Source organism: Anser cygnoides, chromosome 21 (assembly GCF_040182565.1).
Source record: "Anser cygnoides isolate HZ-2024a breed goose chromosome 21, Taihu_goose_T2T_genome, whole genome shotgun sequence".
Lineage (NCBI taxonomy): Eukaryota > Metazoa > Chordata > Aves > Anseriformes > Anatidae > Anser > Anser cygnoides.
In genome coordinates, this window is record NC_089893.1 from 3,934,739 (window position 1) to 3,957,258 (window position 22,520).

At 49.9% G+C, this 22,520-nt stretch overlaps 1 long non-coding RNA gene across 2 annotated transcripts in view; it reads right to left on the minus strand.

The window, feature by feature from the left end:
* Nucleotides 1–3,119: 3,119 nt before the first annotated feature.
* LOC106039833 (uncharacterized) overlaps nucleotides 3,120–22,520 on the minus strand; it is a 29,464-nt gene continuing 10,063 nt past the window's right edge. Inside the window, exons 4-6 of one of the 2 annotated variants that reach the window (XR_010826177.1) lie at nucleotides 12,037–16,563; nucleotides 4,874–10,683; nucleotides 3,120–4,226 (exon numbers count right to left, since the gene is read on the minus strand). This is a non-coding gene — a long non-coding RNA (uncharacterized lncRNA). Of the gene's footprint in view, nucleotides 4,227–4,873; nucleotides 10,684–12,036; nucleotides 16,564–20,519; nucleotides 21,593–22,520 lie in introns of those variants that run through there. The other variant, XR_010826176.1, reaches the window with a different exon arrangement.

Consider the following 22,520-nt stretch of genomic DNA (forward strand, 5'->3'; position numbering starts at 1 on the left):
GTTAACCTGGATCCTAGTCTGCTGGCACGATGAGGATGAAGACGTTTATTATATCAAAAGCAAACCAAACCCAAAGTGCCATCAGCCCGTTTTTGACCACTATCAGCTGACGGCTATTTCCCCTAACCCAGCACTGCCTGCAGAGTACAGGACCAAGCACATCGCATTTGTAGCAATTAAACCAATGAGCAATGGGGGACTCCTGGGTGCCCGGGTGTGTTGCAGGAGCCAGCCCAGCTGCTGCGGGCACCTGGGCTGGGACTGGAAGCAGGAGCAGCCAGCTGGGGCTCAGCGGGGATTTGCAGCCCTCTGCCCCGTTACAAAGACCCTGCTTGGCTTCAGCGTGATGACAGAACCCATTCTCCACGAGGGACGTGGAAGAGTTTAGGATGTGTTAGTGAGCCTCGGGGTCCTTCTGTGGGTTTGGTTGAAAAGGGATCTGGAAAATGACACTGTCAAATAAAAAATGGGAGGCAGGGACTTGTCACCGATCTCCCACTCTTCTCTTCAGGTCTTCAGTGGTCACCCAAGGGGAAACATCACCGAAACGTGGGGCTACGAACAGGCTGGGGCTTGTGCAGCTCTGCTGCTGAGGGCTCTTATTGTATTATTAGAAATACCTCCTGCTACAGCCACGAGGGTGACATATAGGCAAACCCGGAGCTAGAGCAACAAGAGAGAGAAAGAAATTGGAGCAGGTGGCTTATGGTTGTTTATTTATTTATTTTCCTCTTTAATAACATTCTCGTGCCCCAGTTTTCTCCTGGAATTCTGATGAAAAAAAAAAAAAAAAAAGATACCATTATTTGCTCCGAGCTTTCGTAGGAAAGCAAAATGCATTTCTCAGTCAGGTTATCCATCTCCCCCTGGAGCTGCCTGCCCATCTCGGAGCAGGGTAAGAAATGAGCTTTCACTGCAGCAGCCCAGAATTAATGCGCAGGGTCACCCAGCCACCTCCACTGTAACACAGCCACGGCCGAAACAGATGTGTCGAGGCACACGTCAGGATGGTTCCCTGCAGCATCGCCCCCTTCCCACCTGCCCTGGCCTGCAGAGGGGAGCAGCTGCTGCTGTGGTTTCCAGCACCAAAGCTCGGCGCTGCTCCTGTCCCATGTCCATGTCCGTCTCCCCTTGGAGCTGCAGCGCGGAGCAGCTCGGGCACCAGCCGGGCCAGCAGCTCCCAGTGGGATTTTAAGAAAGTGGCAGTTTCTTAAGAAATCTGTTCTCTGAGCTTGGTTTAAACTGCAAAGACAAGCGAGCAGGTGCTGTGCTTGGCAGAAGCGTGCTGAACCACAAGATTTAACCCTCAAATGTGTCTCTTTTCTCAAAGGCAACAGCAACACTCACTCAGTTGTAGTAGGGATCCCTTATTTTGGGGGTGCTCGCAGCCACATGGTCACACAGGCAAGTGTGTGAGCACTCTCATTTTTGGACATTCCCCTTCATGCAGGCACATGCACCCTCACTCTCAGCCCAACACAATTCTGTCTCAAATTTTTTCTCTCTGCAACCAGGGCTACCCCTGCTTGCTCTCTCTGGGCAGAGGGCTGCGCTTCCAGCACAGGGAGCCGCTGGTGATGAATATTAATTGCTTTAACATCTTGTTGTGATAAGGCCAAGCCCATTTCGCTGCTTTGGCTCGTTGCTAGGGAACTGAGAAAGGCAAGTCATGGGTTTCAGTGCTCCAGGGCCGCCTGGGCTGCAGAGCGGCGGCAAGCTGCAGAGCAGGATTCGCCTGATAATTATTTAGAGTCTAATAAAAGAAAGGGCGAGAAAACAATGCTTTTTCTCTCTTCTCCCAGCTCGGCTTTCAGACTACATAAGGTCATTAATCCCCAGAGCCAGGCAGCTCCTCGGCTGCACGATGCCTGCCTCACCCTGCCGCAGGACGAGGACGCCCCTGCTTGCTCAGCAGCGCGGCGCCGAGCTGCACCTCGCACAACACCGTGGCGAGTGGCTATATTTAAATTTAATCGTCCGGAAATTGCAAGCATAATGCTCTCTCATTTCACTTCTAATTTTAGATGTAAACACAGCAGCGAGTCGATCTCATTGTGGCACCTCCACCTGCCAGCAGCACTGCCGGGGGAGCTGCTGCCCCGATCAGGGGCCGTGCTGGATGCTCTGAGCCCTCCACATGGCACGGCAGGGCTGGATCCTGCTGGAGATCTCCAAAGGGATGCTGCTGGGCCTGGCTCGCTGCTTTTCTCCACCACTGAAGATGCCACTTGGTCCACCCTGGCCCTACAGCATTAAGATTTCTGTCCCTGCAGCGGGGATGACCTGCACAGGATTCAGAGCAAAGGTGCTTACATAAAACCAAGGATGCTAAAGGGTAAAGTGTCTGCTCCCCCACCTGTGGGTGTGCCATAAATACCAGCCAGACATCCGACAGGCAGAGCAGAAGGATGCAGGGTGACTGCAAATGTCCCCTGTGGCCTCACCAGCTGGAGAGCTTCCTCTGCTGCCCTTCCCTTGGAGGTTAGCCATCGATCTCTGCCTTGGCTGGAGGGCACTTGCCTTCAGGACACCTGCTGCCACTGGCTGTGCAAGGGAGCAGGAAAGGGGCTGCCCTTGGGGACAGATGGCTGCAGGGAGTGACAAGCACTTCCATACTCCAGCTCGTGTTCCTGTAGCCTCAAAGCAGAAGATGCATCCCCACGCTGGTGAAGCTGGCAGTGGGTGTTGCATCACTGCACCTTGCATCCAGGGGCTCCTGGCCACCAGAAGCAGGGCGAGGTTGAGCCTCAGGAGAGCTTGCAGCAGTTCTCAGCCCCTGGAAAATCCAGGGTACATCTGGCTTCTACACTAGGCTACCACGTCAAATCCACCCCCAGGCTTCAGCAGCACCCCAGCACCGTCTGCTGAGGCCATGGTCCACACCACAGGCTTTAAAGGAGGATAAACGGGCAAGGACGGGGTTCTCTCCTTCCCTCCCTCATCATGGTAGAGGGCATAGGAATGAGAGCATGAATTCTTGCTAACAGCTGGTTTAATGTTGTGTAAACAGGTGCATCTGGTTGAGCATCACTTCCCTGGATCCCCCACACGGCCAGCACCACAAATAACAGCGTTTTGTCAGCGAGACGGCTGGCTGCTGCCAGCAGGAGACTCAGAAATGCCAATTGTAATTACTGCGTTTATTCTGAAATACAGTCCAGACCTCATTCCCAATAAGATGCATCATGCCACTAAGCATGTGAGCCTCGCCCGAGCCAAGTGCAAATGTGCTTGGCTTTGAGAAACACGCAGTAACCTACACCTTCATCTGCGAGCGATCACTCGCACTCGCCATCCCCATGCAGAGCGTGCGCGTGCTGCAGATGCTGAATCAAGACTGGGAGGGGGGCAGAAGTCTCACTGCTGCTCAAACAGCACATGAAGAAATAGGCTATTTCCAAAGTATTGATTGTCTCTCTCCTGCTTCTATTAGTTCAGACACGGAAAGAGCCTCAGCAGAAAATCACAGCCCTAGCAGCAGTTCCAGCTGGCTGAAGAAAATGAAGTGCCGGCTCACTCCCAGGAACAAGTAAACTTGGAGTTTGTCAGGACTGGGTAGATGCATCTGTTCACCTATGGCTTGTGGTTTTCACCTCTGCAGGCACAAGCAGGCCTGACATGAATGTCACGTCCATCAGTAAATGTCACCCAGCTAGACGAGCCCAGAAATCAAAGCAAAGCTGGCACAAGCTGCGCCAAAGAGAGATCGTTTCGGCGTCACTCGCTCCTTGCTCTGAGGCTCAGGATGGAGACGCAGGGCACAGAACCTCAGCTCACATCACTCCGTGTCAGGGCAGCCACCGTGCTGCTGTAAGGCAGCGTGCTGGGGGACTGCACAGGGGGTGGGCTGACCCCGCTCCTGGTGGCTTCGATGATGGCCATCGTGGGAGCATTGCTGTGCCCACTCAGGTTGGACCCATTTATTTGGGACCTGCTTGAGTCGCTGTGTCCAGGCTTAGGGAAGCCAGCAGACAAAATAAGTCACACATCCTAAGAAAGCAGAAGTGGCAGAACAGCTCTCAGTGCTCTTCTCTCAGTCCCATCACACGCTGGTGCTGAGCACTGCCTGCAGAAAGGGTTCGGTGCCAGCTCAATGCGCTGCAAGAGACAAGTGGCGAGGCACGCCAAGGAGCTGCTGCCACCAGCACCAAATGGAGGATCCGCACACAACAGTCTGGAGTGGAAAGGTTGAACTTCTGCAGATTTGCCTTATTTTTGTTCCCCATCTGAAAAAAAAGAGAAAGTGCCCTCTTTTCTTTAGCGAGAAGGGAGGAAATAATTGGTGGAAGGAAATTAAGTAAAATTTCCCGAGTCAGGACCGTTTTGGCCACAACAAACAGCTCCCAGACTCTCTCCCACCTTCTCCCTAACCCGTTCTGGAAGGTAACTCAAACTCTAATGGGATCAACTGAGAACCTGTCAGAAAAATCAAACCTTTTGCAGAGTGGACATAGGAAATTAAGGGAAAGCTCATGGACTACTGTAGGTGTAAGATCGTGGATCAGTAAAATGCAAAAATTCATTCAGGGAAGGTGACATTAACCATGCAAGAACTAATTATTTTGATGAAAGCCAATGTGATGAACTAGTGCAAGTGGAGTTACAATTTATTTGTCTGATGCATTTTGCAAACATTAGCTAATGAATTATTCAGGAGGCAGAGGGATCGCTTCTGAATTGGCAATAGAATTGCACTGGCAACGTTCAGAAGGTGGGAAAGAGAGGTCAAATGGCTTGCCCAATTCCACAAAACAAAGCAGCAGTAAAACAGGGGGCTACAGCCGATATTTGTGCTAAGGAAGACACAGTGTGGTACTTTGGTGGTAAGATGGGATGGCTGAATGATGAGCATGGGAGTCTGACAAGCCCTTACCTCTTAGTGGGTTAGCAGGTATCAGAGGAACAAGGCTGGGGATGGAGAGCAGCAGCTGATGCATCTCCTGCAGGCTGCCAGCAGCAATGCAGCAGGAAATTCTTCCCTGAAGAGGCTGTAACTTAAATAGTGCTTTAGGCATCCACGTTCGGCATTGCTATAACGTGGTCAATACTGAACTGGTTTTATAAGAAAGTTTCCTATTTCTCACAGAAAGTTTAAATACATAGAAAGGGGGATGAGTCATTCATATCAATAAATAATGTCTTTGACAAGGGGATTCAGATCAAAGACAGCTAGAGATGGCAACAACACCAGGCAATTAAAACACATGCGAGATTGTGAGCATTGTGCTCACAACTAGGAAGCAGTGGAGAGAATCAGGCGAACTATAATAGGTAAATACTCGTTGCAGAGCCCAATTAACATCTTAGTGTCCAATTACATGCTCATTGAAGCTAACATGGGTGACAGCAACAGAATTTTTGTGGTTTTTTTTTTTTGCCTTGTAACAGCCATCTGTTTGGAAAACGGATGCAAACTTCCCCCCAAAACAGGTCAGTTCTGACATCAACAGGATCCCGGGCTCCAGCAAGGAAGCAAAGCCACCGGAGAGCATCAGGACTGCGGCACCAACCGCAGGAACATGGGCCTGAGAGAGGGAACTCTGCTGGTGCATCCCCGTCTCCTCAGCACAATAACCTGCAAAATATTGGCAGGCAGTCTGCAGGGTGGGCCCAGCAGATAAATCTGCTCTCCTGGATCCTGCACCCCAGTGCCCTGAGCTGGGGGCAGCTGGACAGAAATGCAATTTTAATGCACGTACTAATTCCTAGGCACTGCCCAAGGAGTTCACTTTGAAAATGTGTCTAAGGACAGAAAGGAGATAGAAATGGGTTTTCTCCTGATGGTTGCTCAGCTAAAACTAGCAACCTGCCGTGCTGCAAGAGCCACCTCTGTCACCCCTGTGCCTGCGTGATGACCGAGCTGCCCACGAGCACCTCGCTGCAGCCCCCACGCAGTGCTGCCTGCAGCTCCTTCCTCTGCCTGGGGAAGGGTCAGATGCGTGCACACTTCATTCCCATGAGAGCTGTAAATACAAACACTCTTCTAATACGTGCGTACCCTGTCATTAGTCATCATCATTAGGAGCAATTTAAAGCAATATTTACCCTATTGACAGAAGTTATTTGGCACCTACTTGCTGAGAATTGGTTTTACGGGGATCCTTGTTCTTTGGCAATGAGTAGATTGATTATAGTTATTATTTTAATAGTTATAAAAAAGATTTTTATAACAAACAGTGTGTTTGAGACCCATGCTGACTTGCCTTGTGCTTTCACACACAGTCATTAGAACCATTTAGCCCCCAGAGCTGTGTTACAGAAAGCACCGTATTCTCTAAATTGCCGGAGTCTACCTGTGGTCTCCATCCACCACACACTGCCATTTACCCTGCGGCAGGGTAGAGAACAGGGCAGGAAAGAGATGCCAGTCCATTTGCTCAGGTAATAGCAGAAGATGGCTAGAGGGTCTCTCGTGCTCAGCATCATGAAAGCGATTTCACGATGCACATCCCTTGCACACCAGGCAGCTTTCATTTATCGCTTTGGAAGAGCTTGTTTAACACAAGCACTGCACGCAACGTTTCCAGATTCCCAGGTCTCAGCCACCCTTACGTTCCTGGTGTGGCTGCAACTTTTCAATTAACTTCTGCATCCTGGTGGACTTCATCCAATGCCCATGGAGTGACAAGAGGCGCTGCCCAAGTATGCTGAAGGGCACCAAAGCCTGATTCCCTGCCTCGCCACAGCCTCCATACCAGTGAAGGCAAATCTTTTGGAGCTATGCAGATACCTGATCCTCTGTTCATCAGCAGCAAAGGAAAAACTGTCAGAAAACTAACTCAAAATATGTTCAATCTGGAAATAAAAGTTTCATTTTTCAGAGCACTTTTTTTTTAATACAACCAAAATTAACTTTGAAATGAAACACCATTTCAAAATTTGAAAAGTAGTGATTCATTTTGTAAAAGATGAAACAAAGTGCTTTTATTTTATGCCGCATTATGAACAAAAATAGATGAAATTCACATGCATTTTCAAAACGTTTCAATAAAGTCAAACACCAGTCTTCAGTCAAGGAGAGATTTGACTACAATTTTCCACCAGTTCACGTCTTTATCTCTTTGTGCCTCAATTCTGCATTGGTAAAACATGGATAATTTTACTGTTTCTCTCTCTTCTATATGGGTTATAGCTTTCAGAGCTGGAGCTGTCTCTGCTTTTTGCCCAGGAAGGATGAGGATGTCTCTCTCTGAGCTCAAGACTGCTAAGCATAATTGTAATATGTCAATAAAAAAAACAAACAACATGTATTTGGCATTGATTTCAAGGGCACCTGGCTTATAATATAAGTGTATAGGTGGGTAAGACCAACGTATTCCCTTTTTTTTTTTTCTGATTTAGTGGGGAATTCTCTGAAATTCTATCATTGCAACCCAAGTATGAACTCCTGCCCACTTGTCTGCAGCAGGGTTTCTGCCTTGGCATGCTATTAACAAAAATGGTCTTCCAGGCTTTTTAATTGACTCTTGGTGCTCCTTCCCTGCAGTCATTGTTCTCCAGACCTGCCTGCAACTTTGGTCTGAAAAAGAATGGAATTGCATGCGGCTGAAATTAGGAAAGAAAATATCTACCCATCTGGGGCTCCGTGTATTTTTCACACCTGAAAATACTTGGTAAATGGCAGTAAGCAAATGCAAAGGACACAGAAGCTAAGAGGGAGCCTGTGTAATTGAGGAGCAGTATAATGGGAAGAGGCTGAATAATAACATCCATTAATAACAAGACTTGTAATTAGAGGTCACTCGGAGAAAAGCTCGCTGTGTTCCGCCGACCAGCTTCAAGACATGCAGAAAAACAGCCCTGGAGGTTTACCAGAGGGTAATGTGAGCCGTGAACACCTTGTTTACCCAAAACACCGTGGCCAAGTTTACAGAGCCTGCTGCCACGCCGTTGATTACGGGAGGCTTCAGTAGCGGCACGGAGGGATCTGTCCGGCAGCGAGGGGATATGGGGTCTCTGCAGCACTGCTGATTTGCCTACGGGGACAAGAAGAGACCTGCTGAGCCCCTGTGGAGCAGGACCAGGCTGTTCGCTGTCTGTGGCTGGAGCATTGCAGCTGTGTCCCCACGCACTTGGTGATGCCAAGCTCCTGGTGCAGCACCCGAGGGCTCAGCGGGGAGCCCCAGTGCTCCTCGTCCTCGCCCCGTCTGCTGCGACGCTTCAGGAGCTGCTCCTCCCCAGGCAGCTGTGCCCAGCTGCTGAAGGGGAAGGAGCGGGCTTTGGCAGCTCTGTGACACTACTGGAAAGGAGAAATCTTTCATCCTAAATAATTATCCCTTGGCTTTTTGGCTAGAGAGAACAGAATCGCAGATCACAAAATGGTTGAGGCTGGAAGAGTGCTATTCATGTGCAGATGCGGAGGTCACTCGTATCCCGAATGAGACATTAAAGCTTTCTGAACAGCAACCCCATGCACAGCTAAACCTCTTAAGAGGAGCTAGCTGACACAATCCATCCTCTTCCAGAGGCCCGAGAAGAATACGTGCTAGCTTTCTTTTCTGCAAATCAATAACACTTCAGTAAAGGGATTATCAGAAAAACAATATCATATTTTCTAGAAAGCTCATTATAAAACACAAACAGCTTGGTAATGTATTTAAATTGTCCATTTCTGAGCACTGCCTTGGGATTGTAATAGATTTTTAATATTTTTTTTTCCCAGAACAGAATCAGATTAGGATGATTAGTTGTTTTTCCCACAACAGCCAAGCAGCAGGGCAAGGGAATCGCTGCAGCTTTGCCAGTCCCTGAGCTTAGAGTGGGGCTTGGGGAAAGAAATCTTTTCTCTCCTTTCTATCGTGTCCTGCTGGTGCACTGGTTGGAAATAGGGGTCATCAGCGAGTTCTCCTCCTTACCTGCCCATCAGGCAAAGGGACTGCTCTACCCAAGGCAGTGTCCCCCGAGGTTCCCTGCAGAGAACAGCGGGGAGTAGGGGACAAGGTGAGCCAGAGAATTCAGCATCCTCTTCTGCAGCAGCACAAGAGGAGGCAAACAGCCAGGAGGAATTCCCGATGAGCTATCATGTTCCTGGTCTTTGCTCCCTAGGAAATCGCTTGGCTTATGCTTATATAGATAGGAAACATGAAATGCTAAAGACTTCAGCCAGGTATTCAATAGAGAAGCACAGCTATTTATTAAGCTTAAGGCCATGGTTCATGATTAAAATACTCCTGTTTCTGCCTATTTTAGAAGACCAGGAGGTTGGGTTTTTGTGTCACAAGGAACAAGGCAGAGCTGAGGGGAACTTCACCCAGCACAGGGCATCAACAAGGGTACCGGGCATACTGGGGTCCTTATTGCTGGCTGTGAAGGGGATTTGCATATCAGGACACTGAAAATGAGCCAAATAAATGTATATGTGCTGCACTCAGATCAGGCCATGGGTGTCTGAAGAAATTAAGCCCTTCACACCCTTCCTGAGGGCTTTGCTGCATGGCTCCCCTTCTCGTCATTAATAAAAGAGCCGGTCGGCCTCTCGCTCCTGCTGAGCTCAGAATGGGAAGATGATATTTTAGTGATTGCTTTTTCAAGTTGTTTTTTTTTTCAGAACCATTACAAAACATACAACCAGCACAGCCAAATCTTATTGTAGGGTGAACTCACCACCCTGAAATCAAATTCTCATGGAAATGAAATGGCTGACCCAAAATCTCCTGAGCACTGGATGAGCTTGCATGATAAACAACTTGTAATGGCTCTGCTGGCACCACTGCTTCTGTTAAATGTCACTGCTTCTCTAAATACCTTCCGGGAGATGTCTGCTTTATCTGTATGCTGTATTTTCCCCTTTTCATTATCAGTGTCTGCAAAGTTGCCATCCTGGAAGCCGTTGTCCAGGGACTGCAGAGAGCTTCAGACTCATTTCCTTCTCTGTTCACATCAGCTATTCCTCAATATCCAAGTGGAACTTTAGCTCGGGACAGTTTTAAAGTGAGCTGCCTGTTGTGATGGAGGCTGGACACATCCTCATGGCAATGCATCTGCTGGTCCTTGCTGCCCAGCCACCTGCCAGCCCTTGTGGGGCAATACAAGTCACCAGCACCCTCGCCCTGCTTCCCTTTGGGGATCGCTTCTCGCTTTCTTTGAGTCAACAGGATGTTTGCACTACCTTCGTGCTTTTATTACACAAGTCTGTATTTGGGCTGCTGAAAATAATTTGCATCAAGTTAGAAAAAAGTAACGCCAGACTGGTGTTAACCCCACGAGCAGCGCCGAGCAGATAGCCCAGCCCAGCGGCCAGTTCCCCATCACACAGCAAACCCTGCTTTGTTCTCTCTGAATGTCACTGAAGTCTGTAAAATAGGTCTAAATACAATTAGGAAGCACTGAAAGTGAGATGATTGGGGCATTTGCATCCAGCTGTTAGCCTGAAGCACGGACTGCTGTGCGCAGAGCTCAAGGGTTCAAGTGTTGGCCAAAATAGCAGTAACACAGAGCTTCACCGGGTTTCGCTTTGTTTTTGATGGCTTTCCACGGCTTGAAATTGTAGCTCATTACATTAATTGTGCTTTCCTGGATTCTTTGATGGGGTGCATGGGTGGTGGGAAACGACTTACAGAATAAAAAGCAGCGTTGGAGCACATCATATTTCAGCTTCTACTCCCCATGGGAAAATGCATGCATTTCCTAGAGTTTCTGTTTAATTATGCAGGATCCTTCCCCGGGATGTAGAAAACTGGCTGCCTGGAGTGGGGAAAAAGTGAGAAGTTAGAAATTCCTGCACACTTGAAAAGGCAGGATCCCGAGGGGATTTGGGGATACTCAGGAACCTGCTACTGCTGGGGTCCAGGGGCTTCCCACACACCCCCTCCTTGCAGCGGCCCCCCAGCCCTGCCCAGTACCATCACAGGTACCCCCCAGCAGCCCTCAGACCCCACACCAGCACCAAATCCAGCTCGCTCTGCCTCCGTGGGGCTGCCCCCATGCGGGGCAGGCTGCTGGCAGCCCCCCCCCAGCCTTCCCTCAGCACCAGGTAGTGCAGCTGAAATTCCCTCGCCGTGACGCCTCTGTTGTCACTTCGATGTCGCACGTTTACATCGTGTCCTTGTCACAGATAATACAGTTTATTCTGTTGCTTTCTCTGTCACACCGTCTCCCTCTCTGTCTTTTTTTTTTCCCCCTGCAGTTTTCTCTCTGCTCTCCATTGTGTGGATACAATAGCCCCTCTCTGTTCCCCACAGACTGCATTGTGCTGTAATTGCTCTCCTATCTCTAAGGAAGGGAAAATTCGCTCTGATTTGATCACCTTATTTTTCTCTGTATAAATGATAAATTCCTCCATTAATCCGTCTGTTTTCAGTGGTGTATCTGGGTATAGCATGCATAAAACTCCTTACATAACAGCATGTCAAATTACAGATTTCCCTGTAACCCCTTCTCTTCAGTACTTTCGCTGTTAACACACCGACTTCCCTTATCTCCTTAAACTAATTCTGGTGCTGAGCCTTCGAGACTTCTTCCAGAGCAGCTTCCCCAGCCGGAAACAGGAGCAGAAGATGCAGTGGCTGAGCGGAGCATCCCCTCTCAGGCTCCTTGGGGAAAACCTGACCTGAATTCGGGGCGGAGGGGGAATTTTCCAAAACGCTTTCTGAGAATGTGAACTCTCAGAAGAGGAGAAGGGGAAGACCCTGCCCCGAGTGCCCGCAGCATCTGCCAGGTGTGTGGCTGTGCTCCCTGCGGCAGGGTGGGCACATGCCGAGGAGCAGCTCCAGCATCTCGTCCCACTCCCTTGCTTTGCGGAGGATTATTCAACGTTTCCCCAGCTACAACCAGTCACAGCAATTTCCGTAATAACAATATTTTTGCAGCAGAAATTGTATTACAATAGAATTGCTGTTGTTAGAGCTGTTATTATCCCACGATCACTGCCGTGATAAAGCCGCGCTCATTACACCCGCAGTAAACTCAGGCTGGGGAGAGTTTAGCATAAGAAGCCGATACTAAATCTGCCCTTTGGGGACTGGAAATCCAGGTTCTTTTGTACCACTTCTTCTTTCTGTTAGCAAGTGGAAAGGAACCACCCTTGGGGATTGTTACCTCTTAGCTAGTACCAAAACTTCACGGAGCTTCATGCAGCTGAGTGGAAGAAATGTGATGATATCATGTAGCTGAGCATCCTGCCTCTGTGGGGCAGGTCTCAGTAAAGGGCAAAGACAAGGTAAGACAGCCCAGAGCCCAGAATCTCACCTCCTTTACTGCCTGCCTTCCAGGTGATACCTTTGTGCTGGCCAGCTGAAGGGATACTTGATCAATCAGAAGACGATTACACCTTAATCACTTCTCCTTCCATTAATTGGCCCAGCTGCATTTTGTCCCCACACAAGCAGCTCTTGTGGAGGACAAGGATGGTTCAGACACCAGAAAAGCCCTTGCCAAGGGACATTTGGGACCCTGAGCACTCACCGGCAGTGCCACCCCCCACCCACACACAGCTACCAGGGCAGCGCAATTTCAGCATCGCAGATAAAACACTCTCCAATTTTACAAGCAGAAAAAGTATTTTATCAGCACAGACTCTTTTTTACTAGCCCAGCATAAAAACTATCAAACTGTATAAATAAACCTGGGGAATTATCTCCTCCCACAGCCAGGACCCTCACTGGGCCCTGAATGGATTCATTTAAAATGGGTTATAAATTTCTGATAAAGGATATTTCAGCTCCAAATTGAGTATTTAATGGGGCTTTCACTGCAGTGCTCCATGTCTGCAGGGCAAGGCCCAGTCCTCAGCCGCTGATTCCACCCGAGTGGCCTGGGAGGTGCCCCCCTGTCCCACCCCACATCACAGCAAGGTGCTGAGCAGCCTCTCCTGCTCCTCACCTGCATGCTGCTGGGGCTGCCCAGCTGACTGAACTGTGAAGTGCGTGGAAACTGGACTAAAATCTCCTTTGCAAACTGCTGGGGAGGGCTGGGAGATGCTGCTGAACCATGCTGCCCTGGGGAGTGCAGCACTGACAGCAGCGTGGTGCTGGAGCAGCGTCCAGGCTGCCTCTGGCCTGGGACCTCCGCAGGCAGACTGCACATCTCCTTGTGCTGCTCCTGTGCTGGGCATAAATTCAGTTCGCAGCTTCCCTTTCCCACTTCATTTAAATGCCAGTGCAGAACTGGAACACCAGGCGGAGAGGGCAGAGAGAGGGAGAGGGAGACGGAGAGAAAGCAAGCCTCTGCCTAACAAACGAGAGCACAAGGGGACCAAATAAATAGCAGCACACTTTGGCAAGGAGAGAGCCAGGAAAGCTTTCAAACCAAGACAAGCATCCAGTGATGCAGGCAGCACAGCTGATCGATGGGATCCTGCCTCTCCAGCTCCCAATCTATGCACTTGTTTCTGTTATGCAAGAGCTCTATTAAACGCTACAGAGAAGTAAAATTGGAACATGGTCTGAGGCAACACATGGGGAATTAACTGCCTGTGCCTGAATTCCCAATTCATTTAACAAGAAGATGGTGGGAGAGGGAGAGACAACAAGCCCTGGGCTGCTTGGAAGGATGGAGCCCCGAGCGGTGGGCCACACGTTCAGCCTGCTGCTCTCTGCTGCAGCCCCAACCACAGGGATGCAAAAGACCTCTAAGTCCTTTGCTTCAGTCCCTTCCACTGCTCAGCAGGATGCAAACAACCACCGAGTCTGACATGGCACTGGGGGAAAGGAAAATTGTTCTGACAATACTGCAGTAGTGCGGGTTCAGAGTGGCTGGTGCACATGCAGAAGCTTCTGCCCTTTGCTTCCCAATATTTCTCTGACCGATGCAAAGCAGCTGTTCTGCTGTTCAGCATCTTTCAGCTGAAAAGCTCTGGCAGTGCTCACACACTTATGGGAAACCTGAGAAAAACTTCTACATTTCCTGCTGGACACAGTTTTAGTCTAGGGGGAATGTTTATGGCCAAGTTATTCCGGCTGGAAGTAAAGATAACAAGAGAAAACCTGACAGCCCATTAAATCCAGAAGTAGGGCTGGGTGGGACTGAAACTCTGAAGTGCCTGCAGCAGTAAAAGTAGGAGATAATCTCCAACCAGGGCCAAAACAGCAGTTTTTGCTATAAAAAAAAAGCTCGAGGAAAAAGGCTGGATTTCCCTCCAACTGGCTGTTTGTTATTGTACGTGGCACTGTGGGCAGAGGTAACAGCTCACGGGCATGTGAAATGACAGTCCCCACAATTAGTAAATAAAGAACAGTAATAAGCTCGGGCAGATATCAGGGTAGCAAAGTTTTCCAGGTAATCATTGTGTCTAACTTTACTGAGAAGGGGTGGATATGACACATTTGGAGCCGAGCTAGATGCACCCCCTATTTTGGGCCTGGCCCAAGGTACCTGGCACCGCGTGGGACAGGGAAGGTCCAGGCTCTGCAAGTCCAGCTCTACGTGGAGGCCTCAAAATGATCCTTTTGTGGCCTCACAGACGTCCTCAAGGCCTGATTTAAAGCCCAGTGCAGTCACTGAGAACGAATGTTTTTATCCCATGTCAGGTTCTCCCCCTGCCTTGTGCTCCCCACCAGTCGCTCACCTCTCCCGGACTGACGGACAAACAGTGGCAATAAATAACCGCCCCGTAAGCACGCTGCCAGCAGAGACAGACGAGGCTCTCTGACTGCAGCGGGCCCTTGCTTTCAGAGGGCACAGCCTTAGGCTTAAAGAATGGTGACCTGGTTCAGGAGAAGTGACGGTCCCGTACTTGTCTCCTGCAGGATTCTTTACATGCATCTTCTCTTCTCCGCATATGTTCCTTCAGGAAGCTCTGCCTGTGGTGAAGGCTCCTGCCTGGCACAGACACTTCAGCTGTGGAGGTCCTCCATGAGCCTGGGGAAATCCCAGAAGGCAAGTTCCTCGTTCCCATCTTGGTGCCTACACTCCTCACTCGTTCCCATAGGAGAACAGCACCCTAAGCACCTCAGCAGGCACAAAACACCTCTTCCTTTCCCTGTTTTCTCCTGTCCCTCCAGACAGTCTGCCCCATTCACAGTCAGGTCAGGCTGTCATCACACTGGTAACAAACAGAGCTTGTCACGTGGACCATTTCCCCAAATTAATTCCTGCTCCAGAGCTGGAGAGCTCAGCTGCCCCCTCGGGTTTCACCTGGACAAGACCCTAGGCCCTTAATCCCCGCAGTCTGTGGGCAGGGCTGTGGGTGTGCTGATTTTCAGAGAACCAGGGAGCCCCTGGTGCTGGAGCCCCCCTGCCTCCACCAGACCCAACTGGGCCTGCAAGGCCGCACACAAGCCACAGGAAGGGCTCTGCTGCCTGTTTAATCCTCCCCTTGGGGTCTTCTGAAACACATTAATGTAAAAGTGATTGGCAGCCTCCTTTATCACTGTTTGAAGTACTGGGAAGATAACAGCGGCGGTGGCAGCACCTGAAGGGCCTGTCCCTGGGAGCCAGCAGGTGACACCCGGAGCTGTGGGGACACGCGGGGCTCTGGGGGGGCCTCGAGCTGCAGCCCAGGCAGCAGGCACCCCGTGCAAGGGTGCTGGGGGGGGCTCCGAACCAGCCTTCGACCATCCCAGGTTTGCACCCCTGCCCCTCTGCAGCTGGGGGATAAAATACTTCACCCTTAGCAGAACATGCCACCATGTGGTCACGGCTACAACAAGATGAAGATGCCCTGTGTATAGGTTTCTGTACGCACCAGCAGAGATACGGTATATCTTATCTACTTTTTCATAAAGGAGTAAGTATCTTTACACAGCCAAACTTCCGCTGTAACCATGTCTGTGCTATGCAGGTCAAGAACAGCACAAACAGATGTAACCCTCACATGTAGAACAGCCTCTAATTTATTGACCATGTTCTCCCAAATGACTAAACCTGGCAAATAGCTCACCTTCTACAGCTGCCTTTAGATTTTCCAGCAAATTCAGTTGACACTTAGGTATGGAAATTAAATCCCTAAATTTTCCAGGGTATGCTGCTTCCACCGCTACTACATCATCCCTAGTGCCTGACCTCCTTTAAAAAGGCTGGCTACCTGCACTGAAAAGTGTCCCCAGTGATTTGACAGGCTGGTTTTCTGTTTACCCACCACCATCCCTACCTGTCTTGCATTTTACTGCAGTAGCATGTGGGAGTCAAAGCTTGTAGTCACATCTGTTCCTTCCTTCAACAATAGATAAAGATGAAATGATCATAATAACTATTACCTATATGCTCAGATATTGCAGTAGCGAGTAACAAAAGAAAGTCTATAAACAAATCAGTCTAGGGGTTTTCATCTTCAGAGTTCCTCAAGTGCCTTGATACAAATTCTCTTTCCTTCAGTATTAGTAGCGCGTAGGTTTTTGATTCAGATCCATGCTTCTTGTGCTTTATACTGATTTTAATCAGTCTCTGCTGCATGGAGAAGCAGAACAGCCTCCCTGTGAAAACAAAGTTGCCACGTTTCCCTGTAATCTTCAGACAGGTTTTTGTTCGCATGTGAACAACCATTGTCAAGGGGGAAGCTGGAGTGAGGTTAGTGAGTGCTGCCCACGTGTCAACTGCCTCTGCCTCGAAGAGCAAATTTCTCAAATGCCAGGGGAGCTGCACCAGAGGCTGCCAAGGGTGTCAGGCATGGAGCCCCCAGAACTCAAACTGCAGAAAGAAACAAAAAGAAGTAAACAGTTTTTTAAAAAATTCAGATTAAGTTCTACAGCTCAGTATTTCCCTCAGTTTGGACATGAAATGCATGGCAATATGTGTTTTTCAATGAACTGCAATCATTATCCACACTAGTTCATTAATTCCTCAATTTCCAGTCTCAGTAAGATCTCTGAGATTTCTAGAAAAAATAATTCACCCTTTGGAGGTCCTTGACAAAACACTTCTAAGGACACAAGATGCCAAAAGCAACGGATGGCTCCAGGTGTGTCAGAGCAGGAGGGTGCCTGGCTTCGAGCCCCCTTCCCTGTCCTCCGTTAGGCAGAGCTTGGAGGCTTTTTCTGGAGGAGAGAGCTCAGCTCTGCTGCTGGAGCTGTGTGCCTTGGGTCAGTGTTGTTTTGGTGGTTTCCTTCCCTCACATCCCGAGTCCTGCATCAACATTACCATCACTCTGCATATGTGGTCATATACCCCTCGGTTGTGCCAAGCAACAGATAAGCAGCCTCGCCGAGCCGACTGCTCTCTCAGACCTACCAGGAGGTGAAAAATCTCCTGGTTCCAGCTCCCCAGAGCAGTTTCCCAAACACCGCAAAGCTGCGGCTGGCTGCGCACACGCAGGCTCGTGCCGCCTTGCCAGGAAAGGTGTTTGGTGACACCATGGCTTTGACACGAGAATGATGTTTTTCTTGAACTCCTATCGAGCTCCTCTGATGCACACAGTGTCGAATCTGTTTGCGCTACTCCTGGGAACCATTATCGAAGAAAAACATATGCTAATAAGTGTTGTTGGTTCAGCAGTGTTTAAAATGCATGTTTTTTTCCTTTTGGTCAAAAGGTTCTTTTATCTGCCAGATTTTCAGATGCGCTTTGCTCATACTGGAAGACTTAACAAGATTTGAAATTTTATTGGCAGCCCTTCTCGATGGGCTGCAACCACCCCATTAAGATGCAGCCAGCATGCTTCAGAGAAACTTGTAAGCGATCTGCTCCGCTCCCTCCAAGGCTTGCCTGGGAGCAGCTGCCCGTGTCATACAAAGTAGGGGAGAGAAGCTACCAAATTTCAAAAGCAGGCTATGGAAGTTTTCCCTTTTTTAAAAAAAAAATCAAAAATGTTGCTTTATAATGGCTGCATCCAAACCACATTGAATTCAAAATCCCACTGGCCAGAGGAGCATCTCCATCACTCCCAGGCTCCGTCACCTTTCACAGCACTCAGGCTACAAACAAACCACGAGCAGCAGACCCAGGGGCACCCAGCCCTGGCCAGGCTCCCCAGCTGCTCCGCTCCATCCCATCCCATCCCATCCCATCCCATCCCATCCCATCCCACCAGGGAAGCCAACCTGCAGGAGCTGCTCCGCTGGCAGAGCTTGCTTGAAACCAGACAGGGTTCGCAGCTCGGAATTAATGTTTTGGAACACAGTATTATTGGGCTGATTTTAAATAGGTGTTTCCCTTCTCATTGGTAATAAAGTGAGCGGTGCTAAGAAAGCCAGAGGAAATGATATAAGCCCAGCCTGCTTATTGCTTTGGAAGCGTCTTTAAATATTTCCCTCCCACAGTCAGTGCTGGAATGTGAGGAGCAAATGACAGGCAGAAGAGAGCAGATGAATATCTATTTATGCAGGAAAATGAAATGTATGAATAGTTATTTTGAGGACAAATGTATTTTGACAGGTATCTAATTTCATTCTGTTCATAAAATGCACACGTACTTCCTTGCATGCTGGAGTTGATGGGTTTTTTGTTTGTTTTGTAAGTTTTATTTTTTATTCTTATTAGGGCATTTTTAGTTTTTGTTCATTTGTGGGTTTAGGTTTTTTTTTTCTTTTTTTTTTTTTTTTTAGTTTGCAATCTTTCTCTGTGGGTAGGAAAAATAGAAAAAATACATTTGTCAAGCATCACAAAGCGATTTAATGTCATCACAAATGTGTTTAAAAAATAAATCAAATATACCCAGACACTACTTATCCAGCACAAAACCGCAAATTAGCAAGGAGGTGCGGTGAGGCACAAACATGCGGGAAGGACCCAGGCAATGCACAAGAGCCCGCCGGTCTCCTGCCAGCTTTGTGCTCCAGACAAGAAAGCTGAGAGCCGAGTTTGTTGCAGTTTGTCCGGAGCAGCCTCAGCTCCGGTGCCGACCCTGCAGAGCCCGGGCCCCCTTCCCTGTTTTCTCTCCCGTGGCCTCCTGGGTGCACTGCCTGACATTTGCACGCTCGCACACATCACGGCACATTGCTAATACAAATAATTCCATAATGCAAATAACAGGGGTGGCTGAGCTACTGTTATAATCGTGTTCGTTATTACAGTGCTTAAACAGAACAAATGGTTTGACTGCAGGGAATGTTTTCTGTGCCTGCTTTCCTTTGAGACTTCTCCTCCAAAGAAATAACCCCCATGCACACAACCCCACCTCTGTTTAGAGGACAACAGACTGCTCCTCATTGCCAACAAATTACAGTGTCCAAAAAAAAAAAAAAAAACACCAAGAGCAGAAAGGATGCTCGCCTTCACTAACAGCTGGTGAACAGAGCCGACTGCCCTCTTCTCCCCATGGGAAAGAAAGGGAGGAGGAAGGGACAGTCACCACGCGATCGACTTAGGAGAAAAGCATTGTAGATAGTAGATAAATACCAAAGCAGAGAAGCACAACCAACCTGCTTCTTTTCTCTCCAGCCTGCTCGCTGTCAGAGCCAAGCCATTCACTGATAGCTTCAAATCTTATTCCTCTGATATCAAGAGCTGATCATCTAGACCCAAGTTACACAAATGCCTCAGACTGGATTTCAATCTCTGCTTAATACATCTCTTAGCGGTGGTTATTCCACGGGTAACGCGTGAGAATTTCATGGCTTTTTAAGCACGACAAGGTAGCCTGGATGGATTTACTACCAGTGAAATATTGGCATTAGGAAGCTCAATCCAGCGAGCGATGCTGTGCGCTGCTGGTCTGCAACCCCGTGGAAGAGTGATCGCCCAGGAAACAGGTTTTCCTCGAAGTTAATAAAAAAAAATGATTGCAGTAAAAGTTAATGACCAGATATCTGCCAGAAAAAAAAAAAAAATGCTTGGGGAACCAGTGGAGGACCCTGGTTTGGGGAAGGAAACACCAAACTTCCACCTACCCCAGCAGCACTTCAAAGGGGAGCCAGAACTTGCTACGTATCAGCCAACAGTGAGCTTGTGAACCTGGGCACCACCACTGTTGGCTTTTCCATCCTGAGTCCTTGGATGGAAGAAGGGGGCACAGGAGATGAGGCATCTCATAGGGCTTGGCTGGGCTGGAAGCAGCTGCATCTACACCGGGAGGTGCTCAGCCACAAAGCTCCTCCTCACGTGTGGGACACGGGGCACAAACCTCACCACTTCTGCTGAGTAAATGAGCGGCTTTTGCTCATCTCCCAGCCCGACCCCGTGCCTGCCTGGCTCCCATCAGTCCTCAGACGCCTACAAGCTGCCCCAGAGCAGCTTTCCTGCCTGGCTCCCCGTGCCCCCTGCACATTGCTGTGATTTCCCTGTACCAGGACGGGGCAGCTTGGCCCAGCTGGAGCAGAGGCAGGGGCTGGGAGCAGGGGGAGCTGCTGCAGTAGGATGGGGTTGCTTGGCAACTTCGGCACCTGCGGCACGCTTAATTAGGATGCTCCGAGCTTCCCAATGACGAGGCTGCACTTGGAAGGACTCCTGCCTGGCAGGCAGCGGCAGTGCCATGGTCCTGTCCAAGCACCAGCCCTGCCCCAGCAGCGTGGGGCTCCCTGGGTGGAGGGGAAGCCACGCAGGGACCAGCACAGCCCTGACAGCTGCTCTGGGCTCTGCCGGAGCAAAACACCATGGCCCTGTGGCCAGGCAGTGACCGCAGCCGGGCAGCACTACCTCCTGCTCGCTCCTAAAGCTGGAGTTCCCCTTCAGGCTCCTTCTCCTCCCTGGAGGGCAATTACTGCTCTCACCTGCAGCGCTGAGCTCCCACGAGGAGCTTTGAAGCTCACGGACCTTGTTCTGCTTTGCTACCGTAAGCCTCAGCAGCAGGTCTGCCTGGTTAAGCCAGCCCCGGCAGCCAGCGCTGCGCTCTTCACCGCTGAAGTTCAGCACGTTTTGGGATCCCCGAGAGCCTGTGGCTGGAGGATGCACGTCCTCCTTGCAGGATGCTATCAGCACGTCTGCGCTGCTGACAGAAACATGCTTATTTCACCCACATAGCCACGAAACGCTCCAGATGGACAATCAGTCACTCCTACTCCTCAGGAATGATACAGATTACTCTCCCCTTCTGGGTTTAATGCTTAATCCCAAACATTTATCATATTCCACTCCAAGCCTCCTACTTCTGCGCCTGTTCATTCTTCCCAAAAGCTGCTTTTTCTTTAAAATCATCCTACAATTATCTTCTGCAGTAGCGTCTCCAGCTGGTACCTTCTGTTACATTATCCTGCGCATCGTGCGTTCCCCCAAGTAAACGCCTCAGACCTCTGGGGCAAGAACTCTCCCCTCCTGGTGCAGGGAAAAGGATAATTATGACATCCTCGGCATCACAGCATGCCCTGAGCTGCATCTGGCAGGTAGCACACTTCAAAGAGATGCAAAGGAGGTTTCGCTGTTCCTGGCCTGAAGGGAACCATCGCTTGGAGCTGACTTAGCAGCCCTCCTTCGCCCAGCCACGCCTGCAGGGAGCAGGAGAAGGGAGATCTGCTGGGGCAGCTGCCCAGGGAGACCTCATTTGGATCTCAATCCCACCCCCAATTTTCCATTATGTTCCCTGCCTTCATTTGCTTTTGGGGCCATTTCCGCTCGAGAATCAACAGGGATTGGATACGAGTGAGACCAAGGGATGTGTATTTCTGGCAGATGCAATCCCTCTGACCCCGCAGGAGCAGCTGCAGTCTCAGGCAAGGGCACGTTTCCCTCTCCCTCGCCAGGAATAGGAACACAGAACAAATCTGCGGCTTTGTTTACAGGACAGCATAGCCCTGTGCAGCTACCGCTGGATGGCCTCGCGCAAGTTTTATTGCCGTCCTTTAACGCGAAGGCTTCCAGTCTGAAAAGCACAGAAACCCAGCCCACCCGAGAGACAATAGCTGCAGAAAATAACCGCTCCCAGCCACACGAGCTGCAGAAGTGACCCCACAGGACGCTGGAGGGGATTTGGGGCTCTCAGCCCAGGGCAGCCCTGCCGAGGAGCAGCAGCAGCAGCATTTCTGATGGATTTTCGGTGCAGCCCGTATCAGAAGAAGGGTCCGTGCTCCTCCGGCAGTCGCCATGGCTACAGCACGTCGCGTAGCAACGAGCCGAGCATCACCGCGGCATCTCTGCCTCTCCAAATCCCTTTCCCTTGTGTGCTCGCCCAGATGAGTTAGATTTATTCTCAGCCCCAATATAAACACGCGGCAGGGAACATCTACCTATCGATCGTGCAGCCAGACCATCTCCGTGAGCAGTGTGGAGGAACGAGGTGCTCCGGGCACCAGGGAAAGCACCAGGGCTGCCCGGGGCATATGGGGCTGACACAGCCTCAGGATAATTCCATGGGGATGGCCATGCTTCTGCAAATACAGACTGGAGAGCCTGTGTGCAATGCTGGGCTGGAACAGAGCCGTGCCCCAGCTGGAGAACCACCTTTATACCTCTGAGTAAAAATCCAGGAGTCAGTTCTTGTGCTAACCAGGGCAGGGCTCAGGGGCTTGCTCCACCTCAGCACTGGAGCCATGGGGCTGCACCCTGTGCAGAGGGAGGGAGCGCTTTCCTAGTGCAGGAAATTGTTCCTTACGCCCTTCAGAGCCTTTCAGCATTACCATTCCTGGCAAAAAAAGAACTTCTATTCCCCTTCTGGTCTGCAAGGTAACCAGCAAGCATGGCTGGTGCTCAGGAAAGCAGTTCAGACTGTGCCAGGGGAAAAATTTGTTTACTCACTAATGCTTAAACCCACACCAGTGCTTACTCCGACACCCAGACAC